Here is a 5,780-nt window from a genome sequence, read left to right as displayed (position 1 = left end):
CCATATTTAAAAGAGAGAGAGAGAGTGAAAGCGGGGAAAAAGTCTTATCAGGTAAAGGAATTTGGCTATTAAGGTAATATCTAATTTATAAGGATTTGCAAACCTCTTTCCTAATCACAGAACTTGGAATCATGGGATTTGGGGGTTTAACAGCTATTTATGAATTGGATAGCTAGCCTTTGAAGTATCTATATATCCAACACTCCATTAAAGAGTTACATGGTTGTTCTGAATTTCTCCTGCTGGTGATAATGTTTTCAAATGTCTGTCATTGATGATTATACTTTTATATTTTTATCACTGCTAATTATATTTCTAGGAGTGCTGGTTATTTCTTAGCACTGCTGATTACTTAGATGTGGGCAATTTGAAGTTTCCTCCATTTTAATTATTTCTCTGTTGATGATATTTTTTCACTGTCATTGCTTGTATAATGCGGTACTTGTTGACTTTTTGAGATGTAAGTGAATAAATTGCTATTGATAAGGAAATGATCAAGTGCTTAATTTATGATGTCAATAAATAAGTTGTTTGCAATATAGGTTCTTTGGTTGATCCAGTAATTTTTTTTTTTTGGTAATCCTCACCAGAGAATAGGTTTTTAACTGATTTGAGAGAGAGAAGAAGGGCGAGGGAGGAAGGGAGAGAGAGAGAGAGAGAGAGAGTCATCGATGTGAGAGAAATATCCATCAGTTGGTTGCCCCCTATATGTACCTTGATGAAGGATTGAATCCTGGGTATGTGCCCTGACCAGGAAAAGAAAGTGAGATCCTTTGGTACACAAAATGGGTTGATGCTCCAACCAACTGAGCCACACCCACAGGGTGATTCCAGTAATTCCTTAAAACAGTACACCCCAGATACCTATACTGATCAACACATTATAATATATATATATATTTTTTTTCATTTTATTTATTTATTTATTTATTATATATTTTATTGATTTTTTACAGAGAGGAAGGGAGAGGGACAGAGAGTTAGGAACATCGATGACAGAGAAACATTGATCAGCTGCCTCCTGCACACCCCCTACTAGGGATGTGCCTGCAACCAAGGTACGTGCCCTTGACCGGAATCGAACCTGGGACCTTTTAGTCCCCAGGCCGGTGCTCTATCCACTGAGCCACACCGGCTCGGCACATTATAATATATTTTGAGAGCAAGTTTAAAGCTCTTTTAATTCCAGTGAACTTTAAATAGTGACATTAGTTTCATTATATAAAATAAACAAGTGTTCCAAATGTAGGAGGCAGTACTGTGTCATTCATTACCTTATAATAAATTCCTTTGTTTAGTCAAGACCTGGATTTAATAAAGACTTTAAACGTGGGAAATTTCAAAGTGTTCCTTTCAACTTTACAAAATATTTTCGGATTTCCAGAACCATAATTATTTGATTAAGATGACTTCAACATGAGTATGCATTAGGGCCAAAAAATAAAATATGTAAATAATGAAGACTCGCTCTAGCCTGTTTGGCTCAGTGGACAAATGAAGACTCAACACAATGCAACTTTGATTCTTTGGGACTGTCTATAAGCTGGATAATGGGGCCAGTTCTTGTCTTTGAACTTAGTAAGTTCAACTCTATGGGATAATCAGCTTCACTATTTTTCTATATTTAGTGTTTTTATTTTTATTCAAGGAAGTCACATTATTTCGCATGTGACATCTCTTCATATAATGGCATTACTGCCTATATAGGAATATCAATTAATATAAAAATAATTTAGAATAAATTGGGTAAAGCATTGACTGTGTGTAGGAGAATTGAGTTAGGAAAACTATTCTGTGGCTTCTCTATAATAAAAACATTTTTACTTATATAGAACTTTTACAATTTGTTTCTTCAGGATAGTATAGCACCTGGGCTAGATTCCTATTAAGCAGAAAGAAGCTCAATAACTTATACTGAATAGTTGCAGTAAAAAACATCTAAATTATAAATTAGGTCATCCCTCCCATATTAAATAGAACAAGCTGTCTCTCCTAATTAAACAAAACTAAAGTCATGACTCAGGACACATTAAGACTTGTCTAGAAATCTCCAATTATAGTTCTAGCATTAGCCTTACAGGGAAGACAAAATTGTCTTCAACTGAAACAGTGTAATAAACAATTAATAGATTTTAAATTGTGAATTTAATATGCTATAACCCGAAGTTTCCATAACTCAATAAAGCCTTCTCTGTCCTACTTAATCATATCATGATATGCTCTCTTCCACCCAGACTTGTGCTTTGTACATGCTGAGCATGTCGACTCAGGTGTTTGTTCATTGTGTTCACTTATTTATGTCCTGTTCTTATTCACAGTCCAGCTGGCATCCCACCTCTGCCACTGGCATCCCTTACTAAATAGGTCTTTTTACCTGGTTGTATCTTCTGTTGTTTTCCAGTATGCACATGGAGCCCTGATAGAAATTATTTTTTTCTTTTCTCAATTTTAGTGCCCTCAAGTACGTCAGAAAGTTTTTACGTAATCTAAAAATGGACTCTTGCTATAAATATTGGACATGTACTCTTAGTCAGAGAAGAGGTGATATTTTTAATATGAAAATCCCCTTCCATTACTCTTAATCTTTGTTTTCCTCCACAACACTCACTGTTAACTACATGGCATATGCATTTGTTTACTGTGTTTCCTCTTCTGAAGAATATTAAATGTAGAAATAAGATTGTATGCTTCATTCATTGTTGACTCCCCTGAGCTGATCATGGTGCCTGATGCTACTCCATAAATATTTGCTGATTTATTGAGTGAAAGTCAACAAATGTGCCAGGATAGTAGATTAAGAGAGCTTGGTTTAAAGTTGAACAACAAAAAAAGGGTCTCAAAGCCCTTTGTTTTCCGGCTTCATATTTAATTGCAAAGTTGATAAATATTTAAATGATTTTAATTACATAGGTAAATTAGGAGCCTATGATCCCTCATTATAGATAAGTTCCTCAATATAGTACTTTAAATATATTTGAGTAATTATTCAAAAATTATTTTGCTATTGTCATCGTATACCTCACTGACTGTGAGGTTATGTGATAAGAAAAAAATAAATAGGTTATTTTAATAATAACACTGCTGCTTACATTTCACCATTTACTAAAAGAATTTTTAAAAAAATATAAGATACTTTTTATGGAATAGTTCTATTTTTCTTATTTTGTTTTGATATTTGAGCTTCCAATACCATGTGAATTTGTGCAGTGCTCCTTAGGGAAATCTAGTATAATTTATACTATTGTAATTGTCCTTAACTGTGCTTCATTTAGAAGCCAATGTGAAATATCCTCAAGTAATGTCATTTTATTTGCAGAATACTAATATTCCTTGCAATAATTCAATTTTTATTGTTTTAGCATAAGAACATTAAAAAATAAGAAGTCCAAAACTTAAGAATAATTATCTCAGTAGAACTTTAGAATTTATATATACCCTGCCTGACTTCAAAACAGAATCAAGTAACTTATATTAAGTAACTCCCAAATAACTTTATACATTAACTAAAATTCTAGTTCCTCCTAATGTAATTTATTAAACAGGAAGAGTAATTCAATGTTAGTCAGATAACCATTACGGAATTCTTTAACACTCCCTCCCCCCTTATTGTGACCCTTCCTATCAGATTTTAATAAAGGTCATGAAGTTAGATAATAAGAATTATAGACTTTCTTAACTCATTTAGTGGAAAACGAGTGTCAGAGCACATACCCCCTTGCGCACGCGCGCACACACACACACACACTCAAGAGAGTGGAATGCACTTAGAAATATAACTGTAAAGTGGTAATCTTAGTAAGCTCTTCATATTGCAGAATCACTTAAAACCAATAAGCTGAAGAACTTGGTTTTGATTGTCATATTCCCCAACAAAATAGGGAAGTACAGTCTAGATACAGTACATAAATTTTGTGATTTAAGTATGTATCCATCATGAGAGAGGCATTAAATACTTTATTTTCATTTTTTATTCAATAGGAAAAACTCAGGTAAGCACCTGAAGAGAATCTGTGATACAGGAGTCATCAGTATTGAACTCAAAGTTCTCACTGGGTCAAATTTCAGGAAAAAGCAGCACATGATAAGAGAAAATAGACTACTGTGGTGAAATTTTATATACTCATTATCAGTGCTTATTCCTCATTTCTCAGTATTAAAATACAAAATTTTAAATACTTGAAGAGCAGAATGGAATAGTTGAAGTATATGTGAAATTTGAGAGAAACTATGCATTTTAATTATATGTGATTGTATACATACATATTTTGAGAAAAAAATGACAAAAAGAAAAGGCAGGAAACAGAAAGGGAAGATAGATTGAAAGAGACAGGAAAATAATGGCAGAATTTGAACTCAAGGGGTGATATCAGCATTTTGGAGACCAAAAGGTATGAGAAAAGTTCCCCATATTATGCAGATTATAATTTTATTGGGGAGATAGAATAAAAATTGAACTAACAAATAGTAGTAAATAATTTTCTGTCATCACAATATGAGCATGTTAAGCTGCTTCAAGAAGTTTTTGTCATTTTTGTTCATAATGTGTCCTAACTACTTAAAACAGAGTCTAGCATATGTATTTAACTGATGAATGCATATAAGTTTTCCATGGATACATTTAAATTAACTGCTTACTTAATTAGATAGGTTAAATTGTTTCTAGGAGAGAGATATTTTCTTGGGTTAGTGTGGTGGTATTTGAAATGTGTTGGTAAATTTTAGGCCTACTAGATTTCAGATAGCTAAAAATGAGAGGTTAGACATTGCTCATGAATTTCTTGTTTTACCACACTTACCGAACAGTTGTCATATACCCATCAGTATGGTAGGTCCTATGGATGCACAGATAAAAGGCACAATATCTGGCTTCACATGACCTATATCCTAAGGGAAACAAGGAAAAGAATTAGTCAATACACATAACAAATATTTGAAATATAGTAAAGATGACATGCCAGAGATATAAGTATGCACACTGTACAAATGTCCAGTGAGCCCTGAAAAGATAGAGAGGAATGCTTGGAGAAAGAGATAACTTGGCTGATTCTGAAAAACAAGTGTGGGACAACCACAAGGAAATGAGAGAAATACTTTCCAGTCATCAGGAACAGCACCTACAAAGGCCATGGAGTCTGAGAGAACCTAGTGCCTCCAGGAAAGGAGAAGTAGGGAAGATCCTGTGGAGAAGGGGCAGGGCACTTGCTGAGCTACAGAGCTTAGATTTTATGCCATTGGCAATGGGAGTCCATGCTGGGGGTGATGTGAATAGATTTTCAACAGAAGCAAGAATTGGATAAATGAGAATAAATTGAATATAATTGAAAAAGTACATGGGGAAAGTATGGTTCTGTAATCCAAATAATAAATGGTCAAGACTAACACAAGAGCAGCGGGAATGAAGTAAAAAGGATAAACATTAAGAAGTAAATAAATATTCATGGCTGATATTTATTGAGTACTTTTCATGTGCTATATGCTTATGAGTGTTTTACACTTATTAACCCCTTAAATTTATACAACAACTGATACAAAATGTGTTATCATGGCCATCCCCATTTTCCAGATGAGGAAAGTGGAGCTTAGATTAAGTGATTCACTAAATATTGCAGCTGTTATACAGCCAAAAGGTGGCCAAAACAGAAACTTAATTCCAGGAAATTTGACTCTAGGATCCATGCTTTTAATCACCATATGATAATGCCTCTGGAGAGAGAAAATATGTAAATGATGTAGAATCAACATTATTTTCTGACTGAAAAGATAAATACTTGAAGGGGGAA

Source organism: Cnephaeus nilssonii (assembly GCF_951640355.1).
Source record: "Cnephaeus nilssonii genome assembly, chromosome: 8".
Lineage (NCBI taxonomy): Eukaryota > Metazoa > Chordata > Mammalia > Chiroptera > Vespertilionidae > Cnephaeus > Cnephaeus nilssonii.
The sequence above is the reverse complement of the archived record's forward strand: the minus strand, read 5'-3'. Positions refer to the sequence as shown.